A 12,672-nucleotide genomic window follows, 5' to 3' on the forward strand; every position below is an offset into this window, starting at 1 on the left:
AAGCTGCCTCCGTCCTTCAGAACTACAAGAAGCAATGCCGTCACACGAAATGTTGTTGTAAACTTATCCTTTTTCCGGATAAGTTACCCATACACGACTGGACAATTTTATGTATGGTGTTATTATCAAATAGATGGTACATCATCTATAGCAAAAATATGCGTATAGAGGGAGGGTGCAACTGCTAACAGCGAATTAATGTAGATACATCATAACACATTTCAGATAATAATAGTGAATGATTACATTAGCAAGCAGTGAGAGTAAATTAGATAATAAAATTATATATATATATATATATATATATATATATATATATATATATATATATATAATGGCGGTAAGTGTGATAGCTGAACAAATTATATTATACGTACATATCGCAAAATTCTTAATACCATGATGACATGTGTATTTTAAAGTTATACTCTTTTACTCACAGAATAAATACATACTCGCATATATATATATATATATATATATATATATATATATATATATATATATATATATATATTCTAAACCGTTATCTTTTAGTAGTTGCTCCCAGTCATATTAGATTTCCTATTTTCCCATTAGTCTTAGCATGATTTCCGCCTGCTATTAACGTTAAGGCATGTGAAGTAAACTTTCCTATTATATATATATATATATATATATATATATATATATATATTGATGTTTGATTTATTTATATACATTTCTTAAATATGTATTGATCTTTTCCAATAAATCTTTAATAGTAAAGTTGTGATCATCGATTAGTTTTTTTCGATTTTTTGTCATGTAGCGTTGAATTGTACATAACTTCTTTTCTCTCCTTTTGTACTGTTTTATTCTTTATGTTAATTGATGTACGTTGCTTTTCTTGTATTTTATTTTTAAGTTTTCTTAGTATTTTTTTTTCAATTATTTTCCATTCCTACCTTTCAAGGACTTTATGTTTTTGTTCTTATTTTTCTACTTTATATCCTTCTCCTCCTGTCTTTTACTCTTTCCCTCCTGTCGTCTCTTCCTTCATCTTCGCGTAACAAAACGAATAGCTTAGCTATATATAACCTCAATATATGTGAATGTGATATCTGTGTGTTCATTGTAGACAGAAATGTTCGAGAATCTACATAAAACCTGAAAGTGTAAAGTTTGCTGGCGAAGATAATGAGAGTACTTATAAGACATTAAATCCGCACGGTGGGAAACGCTTTAGACATTAAACATATGAATATTTAAAATAAATTCTACCATGATTAATTTAATATCATAAATAAATAAATAGAAAATAAATAAATTAATAGAAAAGAAGCTTGCCTTTTTCTGTTGTTCTTGGCCTTCGGGCCGGGATCAAAGTGTAGTATCTGTTCCGATAGATACTGCAAGCAAAAACCATATGTGGGGGGAAACCCCACATATAAGACCCTGGTCAATATAGGGGCAACCCTTCATACCAATTGTCACTATCCAGCTCCCCTACTCTCCGAGGAGTTGGTCCCCATTTCCCCTTCACTCCTCACATTAAAAATAGGCCTTGTGCCTAATTTGCTCGGTGGGGGAGCAAATAAATACCTTGGCCTTCGGGCCGGGATCAAAGTGTAGTATCTGTTCTGCAGATGCTACACTTAAGGTAATTTGTACCAGTCAATGGAGGGGAACCCCTCTATACTGGAGCAGTTATTATTTTTGGTAACCAGAGTGCTTCCTTTTTGCCTACTTTTAGGGGAGCTGGTTTTTACCCCACGTTAAAAACGGCCTTGTGCCTAATTTGCTTTGGTGGGGAAGCAAATAAATACATTAAAGTAATACCATATGTATAAAATTTTGCAAGGAAGGTAATAAGAGTGATAAGAATTTCTACGTTTACGTTTTGAATATCTACGTTCTGCCACCTCTAATTGACCTCTGGTAGAGGATCACCTTCAACCTTTAAAGACCGAAATCATATATCTCACCCATTTATTCAGAGTATACTTCAACATACATCTCCTTTCGAATTTATGAGAAGGGGACGAAACGGAAAAAAGGGGTCAGTAAGCACAGTAAAGTAATATATTGTTCTGTGCATAACATATTGTAATCATGCAACCCCCGATAACAGTGGGTGTTCCTTCTAGAATATATATAATTTCCTGAAATAACGTAATAAACACATCGGAAATCGTATATCTATAGTTTTTTCATGTTTTATATCCAGTCACGGATTCGTAGTGTATATATTCAATTATTATAACACACTATTATAAGATTATACGCCATTCGTAAAGTGTATTCGTAAACGACATATACTTGCATACTTTACGAACTAATGGAACATCCATGACCAAATAGATTTCAAAAGTCCATTTATATCCTGTATATATTCATGCTAGAATTTTCTATAAAAAAGATAATTTTTGAAAACACTCCCCATATATATATATATATATATATATATATATATATATATATATATATATACTAAATTTACTCACATAAAATTAATATACGAAAGCATAAATTTATACGTTAACTTAAAGTATTTACTTCAAAAGTGCTCAATACGTAGGTAGAGCTAGTTAGTAAGTTATAAAATATATATGGCGTTTAAGCTACACTGAATATTCCGCGTTTCATCCACTCTAGGAGTCTTCAGGCTTATACGCGAATTTTGTGGTTGTTTGTCGTTTTTATATACGCATCTTCTAGACGACCCATGTAGATTATGACTTCATGAAAAATTTGCTATCCTGTACTTTTAAGAATCCCAACATCTATTAAACTGCAGAAGAGAAATAGCAAACAACTGTATTCATAAGATAAAATTTATTCTAGGATAGCGATACAAAATAGTTTTAAAACTAACAAAAACAATAGAAAATAAACAAATAAATAAATTAAATAAACATGAATATACATACACGATCACACATATATGTATGTATATATATGTATATATATGCATATATGTATGTACATATATATATATATATATATTTATATAAACTAACATAAAAACACTAACCTAGATGTAAACAGATCAAGAAACTAAATATCCAGGCTAAATAGAGCACAGACAAAGGAACAGGTCAACCAGAGGCCCATGAGGCCTTTGTCCGATAAGTGCATGCTCATTTGCTGATAGGAAGGGCGCGGTGGATACTAGAAAGCTGATTGGCTAACTAAAATCCCCATAGAAGATGTGTATATAAGAACGACAAACAACCACAAAATTCGCGCATAAGCCTGAAGAGTCCTAGAGTGGATGAAACGCGGAATATTCAGTGTAGCTTAATCGCCATATACATTTTATAACTTACTATATATATATATATATATATATATATATATATATATATAGGTATGTATATTTGTATATGAATATATATATGTATAGGTATACATGTATATACGCATTTGTATATATATATATATATATATATATAATGGTGGTAATATATATGTATATATGTGTATATATATGTGTACATATAACTGCATATGTGCATATGTATATATATATCTATATGTATACATGCATATATATGTTAAATATGTGTACATGTATATATGCGTATATGTTTGCATGTGTGTATATGTTCATATATGTGTACATATATGTGCATCAATATATATATGCATATGTGTGTGTAAGTATACATGTATATGTGTACTATGTGCATACGTATGTATATGTATGTATACATGTATTTATATATATATATATATATATATATATATACATACTAGCTGTACCCGGCCACGCGTTGCTGTGGCTCAGTTTGTTAAAATGGAACACATGTGAAAGTAGAGAAAAGTTTGATTCTTTTTTTCAAGATAATGTACAAATGATTTATTTTTTAACAGATGTTAAGAAAATAAACAGAAAAATACTTCTATCATTAATTATGCAAAAAAATAAATAAAATGTTTATTTAGTGTTTTAATATGCTTATAAATTACGATAAAACTTGCTGAGTATGCACTGTTTTAAGGTTGTTGTAAAAATGGAACGGAAACTTAAATTTCGCTTCATTTTAATCTTTCTTAATTTTTTAATTATGCCCCCCCAAACGAATATAATCAAAACAGTAACATTCAACAATTGTACTTTGTGTATATAAAACACAAAATATTTATTAAAAATTAAAAAAAAAAAAAAAAAGTTAATAAATAATTCCATTTTTAAACGAAAAAGTCAGTTTGCCTAACTTACTGTAGTAATGCTATTTTTTTAAGCAAGAAAAAAAAAAGGTAAATATCCAGATACGCTACTACAGAACACCGACCACTCTAATTGATTTTTTTATAGGTAATTGACGTCGCTGACAACGAATCTGACAGTCAAACTTGGGGCAAATTTACCGTTTGCATGGTATTTACCCCTGAACCCACGAACTTCTTTCCACCATTTTCCAGCTTCCGTTTATGCTACGCGTATGGACGCTGTAGCATAAACGACGGCTTCACCAAGCAAACTACGTTGGGGGAGGGGATTTTTTTTCCAGGACATAGAATTTTCTAATTTTCAAAAACACATTATAGCGCTTTTTGGGCGGAAAATTTAACATTAGCTGAAAAAGAAATAAAATAAGAAAAGGAAAGCACACCAAGTTTGAGTGGGGGGGTAATTTATCTGGGTTTTTTTTTTACCTGGAACATCGAATTTTAAATTTTCCGTAAGTAACGCACCGACATTGACCAATTAGAACACCATTTAACATTTTCCGAAGATTTTACTTTGTACATTGGGGGCGCGAGCGGGGAGGGGCGGATGTGATGTTGGGGCGCGCAAACAAATTAGAGTGGTCGGTGTTCTGTAGTAGCGTATCTGGATATTTACCAAAAAAAATATTTAGGTTTGGCTATAAATTCCTAAACTCATTTCAACCTAAATAATTTAGGTGACTGAAATAGGAATCTAATTGAATCTTTAATTTCCTGAATATTATGCTAGAATTCATTTTTCTTCGAGTTATATCGAATACATTAATACGGATTTATGGGCTTTTTTCGTAATGTTACTGTAAAAAATATTTTTTATTGTTACAAATTACGATGATTTAAAAAAAGCAAAAATAAAGTCTTCCGTTTTTTATTTACTACTGAAAACCATAACTTTAGTAAAGGTATTTTTGTTTAAACAAAATAAAACATTTTCACTAAGAGTTAAGTAAAAATAATTAGTTCATTATATTCTGCGATCATTATTTGAAAAATACTGCAATTTTCATTAAAATTCGTTAATTTCCTGATTTTTGGTGAATTTTTAAGTAAAGGGAGGAGTCAAAATGTGTATACACTTTGAACGTCGACATTCATTTTGCGACGACGTGTGGTTAATTTAAATTAAAGTTCAATCACATGGTTACATTATCAATAATCATGTAATTTAAACCCATTGAAAATTTAACGATATTGTAAACACATTCTGTTTACATTAAGCCTGTGGTGTTTTTTTAGTGATGCAATGTTGGGGTTTTATTACTGTACACATAGATTCGAAAAAAGTTATCAAAAAACAAATATATAACAAATAAATGTTATCAAAGGCAAGATAAGTTACTTTTCTACCTAACTGGATATATTTTTCGTGTTTTTAGTCAATGTAACATGTTTATTCAGCTCGAAAACCATACAGTGTTTACCGACGTATTGGAACATTCAAGATGGAGTCTGATTCTCTCTTTAACACGGTAAGTTTGGGAAAAGATTTTATAAATAAAAAACCGGATAAAATACTGTTAAAAACTCGCTCAATACATGTTACTGTGACATAGGTTGACATATATTCGGCGGGTTTTTAATAGTATTTTGTATATTTTTTTTATTTATAACACCTTTTTCCAAACTTACGGTGTTAAAGAGGGTGTGAGACGCCATCTTGAATTTTCAAATACATCGGTAAACACTGTATGTTTTTCGAGCTGAATAAATATGTTACACTGAATAAAAACACGAAAAATATATCCAGTTTGGCAGAAAAGTAACTTACCTTGCCTTTGATAACATTTATTTGTTATATATTTGTTTTTTGACAACTTTTTCGAATCTAGTGTACAGTAATACAAACCCCTTCGGAGGTTGGAATGCCCCCCCACCTAAAATGTACTTGGAAAAATCGATTTTATAGTGAGATTTAAGAATGTTTAGTCGAAAAAAAGGTGAAAAACAAAACAAATAATCAATAAATAATTGTTACCAAAGGCAATAAATGCTACTTTTTTTTACTTACATGAATGAGTTTATTTTATGTTTTAAAGTATTTTCAATCGCTTTTCGGGTTTTCGTTATTTTTTAATGATCTAATGCGGGTGTGTGGGTGCCAAATATCTCCAGATTTTCTAGAATTCCCCGCTAGATTGCAAACGAAATCTCCAGATCTAGCAGGAAAACCGCTAAATTGTAACACTGGTCACGTGACAGGAAGCGGTAATAAATAATTGTCCCTAAATAAAAAAGGGCCTCTCGGTACAAACAAAAACACCTATTTATCCTAGAAAAATTAAGTATAATGTTATAATTAAAAAGAAATATATAAAAACACACATGGATATAGTAAACATACTATACCAAAACGTGGAAGCCATCCGTCCAGTGGTTTTTAGACAATTAATTCCGAACGAACCAAAATTTACATTTATATATATATATATATATATATATATATATATATATATAGAGAGAGAGAGAGAGAGAGAGAGAGAGAGGGGAGAGAGAGAATAAAAATCATATTTATTATTCTTATATAAATTGTATTTGAACAAATAATATCCTTAGTAAAGCATCTTAATACGATAGGGAACTTTTAACTGTACAAATAGTGTATGGATATTGTTAGGAAATCAATTAGAATCATTTATTTTAGTTTTTTATGAAGTGTTTAAATGTTTATAACGGTAAAATGTAAAAGGCATACATTTGTAATATATATATATATATATATATATATATACATATATATATATATATATATATATATATATATATATATATATATATATATATATATATATATTGGCAGCAGGTCATTATTTAAGCAATTCTGATTGAACACGATTGAGTTTTGTCTTTTGTCGATCTTTCTGGATATCTATTTCAATTTGACAAGCGGTCTTTTTTATTTCAGCAAGCATGCTATATAAAATGGCGCCCAGAAGTTGTTGTTCGACCATATTGTTCTCAAGCGCTTTCTATCGGCGCATCCGGGCATCATCAGCGACAATTGTTGTTGCTTTTGTTTTGGTTTTCTTTTCCGTTTAGGCTTGGTGTATTTATATTTTGTTTTAATTGTCTATAAAGATGGGTGCAGGAGGGTTTTACACCGGGACAAATATATTAACAGTATTTAATAACTAACAAGAAACTAAATAAACTATACAATAAGAAAATCAAAATGAAAAAAAAATAAAATAAAATGAAATAAAAATAATTCGATCCCAACACTCCTGCACCCACATTTATAGCCAATTAAAAAATATATATAAATACACCAAGCCTCAGAGGAAAGAAAAAGAAAAAGAAAACAATAACAATCACTCCTGACGATAATTGGACACACCGAGAGAAAACGCTTGAGAAGAATATGGCCGAACAACAACTTTGGGCTCCATTTTATATAAGACGTCTGCTGAAATTAAAAAAGACCACTCGGCAAATTTAAAAGATATCCGAATCGTCGGCTAAAAGAATAACTCAGTCGTGTTCAATCAGACGTGCTAGAATATATATATATATATATATATATATATATATATATATATATATATATATATATATAAAGGGCGAAGTAAGGACAGTAAATAATATTTATTTTGAGATCAATGTAATAAGAGAATTATATTAATGAAAATCATATGTTATTTATCAAGGCAAGTGGTCAATCTTTTCCTTCTTGAAATAAACAACTTTGAAGTCTGCTTAATACGCGTTGACAAAAATTTTACCTTTTGGTTCATACTGTATATATAAATTGCAAGAGAGTTGTTTAAAAAAAAATAACAAAAATAGAAAAGCTTTGCAATGTCCACTGACTGGCACTTAAGTCCAGTCTTGACAAGCCCTGACATGCAGGTGTGTTTCAAAGAAAAAGTTTATATCACTAACTTTGGAACAGTACATGAATTAAGTGAATATCAGGAAAGGGCTCTGGAATTAAATCATTATCAAGTAATTCTATAATTTGTTGTTTTGGAAAATGGTACGAATTTATGAAAATTAAACGTTAGCAATTATTTAAAATCGCTCTTTTTTTAATTATTGCTAGTTTTCACAAACAAATCTTTATTGTTTTCCATTCAGTGTTTAATATCTATTAATGAAAAAATAAAGAAAGAAAGAATCTATTTTAGTTTAAAATTTATCAGTGACGTCTGGGCCACTTTATATATATGATATGGAGTATATTAAAACCTTTTAATGAAGGATTAGTACAAGGTAACCAAAAAAAAAAAAAAAACGGACCCAGCTCTAACTAGGCCCCGTTTCTTAGTGTTTTATCTGAATGAAATGAAACTTTGGTCATAACTAGTATATTATATTCAAAACATCACATCAAAACAGTAGGGTATTTGGCCTTTTTTTCCGTTCTAAAGCCTATGTTCTAGATGACCTCCATTTAGCTTTTGTTTTTTTGGGGTCACCCTGTATTACTCAACCAATAAACCTTTTAAATTTGATATTACCTTGTAGTGCCATTAAGATTTTTAGTTTAGTGTCATTACTAGTGCTGTGACACGAGAATATGCTTATCATTGTTTTGACTCTCGAGTATATATCCGACACATTTAGATACAGTTAATCAATCAAAAACCACATTAATCTATCTAAAAGCATATAAAATATCAACTGATATATAATCGAGAGTCAAAATAATGAAAATATGTTCTTGTCATAGCACTATTCGTTACATCTTAATTCGATCTATTATATGGGGAACGTGCAATTGTTGCAAATCTGTTCTGCTCGGGGACTTAATTATACCCGCCCTGCAACGGGTATTTTGTACCTATATATAGCAAGGTGAGTTTTACATGTAGAATATCTTTAGTTACAAACTAATACATTTGATATAAGAATAATCCAATGGAAATATTGTTTAATTAGAAGATGCTTTGATAACAAATAATCAAAATCTGCTTATCGAACTTCCATAAACGCTATCCCCGTCTAATAATACTAACATAGCAGCAACAATGAAACATACGTATCATCTTATCATCTAATCCTTTTCCACAGCTGTTTTACCATTGTTTTCCTCCTTTTTATTCATCACTCTCTTCTTCTCTGTAGATTCCTCCTTTTTCCCCTCCTCTACTTATATATATATATATATATATATATATATATGTATATATATATATATATATATGTATATGTATATATTATATATATATATATATATATTATATATATATATTCAGTTGCTTTTCCTTGCTTTTGACTATTATATTTCCTTTTATTTTCTATTTCTTCCTCCTTCAGTGTATGCCTCTCCTTCTTCTTCTTCTTCTTCTTCTTTTTTTCTCACTTCTTACGCTTATCTTATTTTCTTCCCCCTCCTGTATAAAATCTCCTTGCTCATACATCATCAACTGATTGTACTCCTTCCTTTTCCCCTCTTAATGTTTCTTATTTTTCATCTTCTAATATGTTATTTTTCCATCTGTATTTCTATTCTTATTCTCTTTCTATCTCTTATTTGCCCTTCTTCTTCGTCCTCCGCTCTCCTTACTTCCTCTAGTCCTTATTTGTAACAGATTTTATTTTGTTTTTATTTTCCCGCCTATTTTACTTAGTTCTTGTATCTCAATCATACATTGCTTTCTTTCAAAACTTATCCACTCTATATTAACCTTACATTTTTAAAGCATTGTTTTCTATAAATTTTTTTTCGTCAAAATGCTTTCAGTTTTATCCTGTAGCATTTTTTTTAGTTTGCCCCTAATTTTTGTAGCTCAAATTTCCTTATGTTTCTATTTTCGATTCCTGCTTATTCTGATGACATAAATTTATTTAAATAGCATTTTTAAAACTTATCAATTGTTTCTCTTTAAACCTTAAAAGTATGTTATCGTATAAACATAGATATCGTTGTATTACTGTTAATGTATTTTGAAGAATATTATTTGCAATTCAAATATGGCGGTCAAGTTGTTACTGTACTATAAATATATAGAAATAGCATGAAGACGAACGTTAAAACAAATTAAGAAAAATGTTTATAGGTACACTATTATACCAATATAATGTTCGCTATTATATTATACTATTATACTATATAATGTAGGTAGGTATACTATAGGTACACTATTATACCAATATAATGTTCATTATTATATTATACTATTATACTATATAATGTATACTATTATACCAATATAATGTTCAATTTGCCATGCGTTTATTGCGTAAATTAAATAAAATCCGTTTTAAATTTATGTCAAGTTACAGACATGAGTTCAGACATCAATCCATTTCTCTTCGTCAAACGGCTTTCTGAAGATCTTATTTCATGAAACGATGCAATATAGTTCATGCTCACCTTACCGCGCACGATGTTCCGAAAATAAATAAATATAATACTTATATATATATGATGTATGGGTGTATATATATATATATATATATATATATATATATATATATATATGATGTATGGGTGTATTTATATATATATATATATATATATATATATATATATATATATGATGTATGGGTGTATATATATATATGGGTGTATATATATATATGTATGTATGTATATATATACATATATGATGTATGGGTGTGTATATATATATATATATAAAAGTATGTATATGGGTGTATACATATATATAAAAGTATGTATATATATGTATATATATGTATATATGTATGCATATATATATGTATATATATATATGTATGGGTGTATATGTATATATATGTATGCCTATATATGTATCCCCAGCTGGCATCAATTGTGATGGATGGCTCTCGTCTGGGTGAGGCCCCGTGTTTTGACAAGCTTCTGGGTTTGACCTTTACTCCTGATCTGAAATGGAACACGTACATCAAGTCTGTGGCCAAGGTCGCAGGAAAGATGGTGGGATCCTTCTACCGCTCCAGAAGATATCTCACTACTGATGCACTTCTCTATCTATATAAAAGCCAAGTACGGCCAAGGATGGAATACTGTTGCCATATCTGGGCAGGAGCTGCCAAAAACAGCCTATCATGCCTTGACAGAGTACAAAATAGACTTCGTGGTTTAGTGGGGGATGCCCTTTTCTCTACCCTGCAACCCCTCTCCCACAGAAGAGACGTTGCGAGCCTATCCTTGTTTTATCGTTATTTTCATGGCAGGTGCTCGTCTGAACTCCAATCCCTGGTCTCCCCTCGCCAATCTTTCACGAAAAACACCCGTCTAGCTGAATCCACTGTGAAAAATTTCCCCCACTCTATATCTGTCTCTAAATCAAAACGCGGATTTCATGAGCAAAGCTTCTTTCTTAGAACTGCACGCCTGTGGAACTCTGTTCCGTCTGCCTGCTTCCCTCCGGACTACAACTTGGATGTCTTCAAGTCTAATGTTAACAAATTCCTAATGAACCGCCCCCCTAATTAAACACTTCATAAAATCTTCTCACTAACGTGATGTACTTACAATAACCCTTATCCCTGAGTGGCTTCCGGGCCTTGATAAGTGGTGATCACTGTGTAAAAAAAAAAAAAAAAAAAAAAAAAAAATATATGTATGTATTTATGTATATATATATATGTATATATATATGCATATATATATATGTATGTATACATATATACTTATATATATATAGAGAGAGGGGGGAGAGATACAAACAGATATATATATATATATATATATATATATATATATATATATATATATATATATATATATATATATATATATACATTAGTGCTATGACGCTTAATCGAAATCGAAAAAATCGGAGCTTTTTGGGGCATCAGAATCGGAAAAAGTGAACCTATTTCCCGACGCCAAAAACCGATTTCTTAAATCATTTTTTCATTTGATTTTGGTTAAAGAAAAATCGTCCACTGCTTGTAGTAATAATAAAATAATAAATATTTATTGATTTTAACTTCCAGTAAAATTAAAATCTCTTGATCAGATCGTTACAAGTGTCTTTTTACGTTTGAGAAAATATAAGCACATTTAATATATGTTTTTACGCATTCGGGATAAAATAACATTTTTATAGTTAAATATTGAGAGATTTATAAAGAAACAGAATCGGAATCGAGAACTTAGAATGAAATCGGTAATTGTATCGGAATCGGGCAAAATATTAGTATGGTCCCATCACTAATCTATATGTATATATATTTATATATATATATATATATATATATATATATATATATATATATATATATGTATATATACTATTTTAAGTCCTATTTACATAAATAATTTTATCTACTGACACTGTTATCCTTTTCGCTAAATATCAGTGTAGAGATAACGGCCATGTGGGTTGCATTATAAGAGCCTCAGACTCAAGCTACCTTTACCTCTTGATTATTATGATTATTTTCCGTTAGGTCTATTGTTGGATTATAATGTGGTGGGTTGGTTAATAATTGATCGATAGATTGATTTAAGTTGGTGTTATTATTTAATCTGGTAGTTGAGTTATGGCTGTTGATAGGTTCTTGTATATTTGGAGTTTT

At 29.9% G+C, this 12,672-nt stretch overlaps 1 long non-coding RNA gene across 1 annotated transcript in view; it reads left to right on the plus strand.

Annotated features, from left to right (window-relative positions):
* Positions 1-12,672, plus strand: part of LOC145247915 (uncharacterized) — a 436,900-nt gene that overhangs the window by 323,660 nt on the left and 100,568 nt on the right. The gene's annotated exons all lie outside the window — the stretch shown is intronic.

Source organism: Euprymna scolopes, chromosome 26, assembly GCF_053919585.1.
Source record: "Euprymna scolopes isolate OS-2025 chromosome 26, ASM5391958v1, whole genome shotgun sequence".
NCBI classification, from domain to species: Eukaryota; Metazoa; Mollusca; class Cephalopoda; order Sepiida; family Sepiolidae; genus Euprymna; species Euprymna scolopes.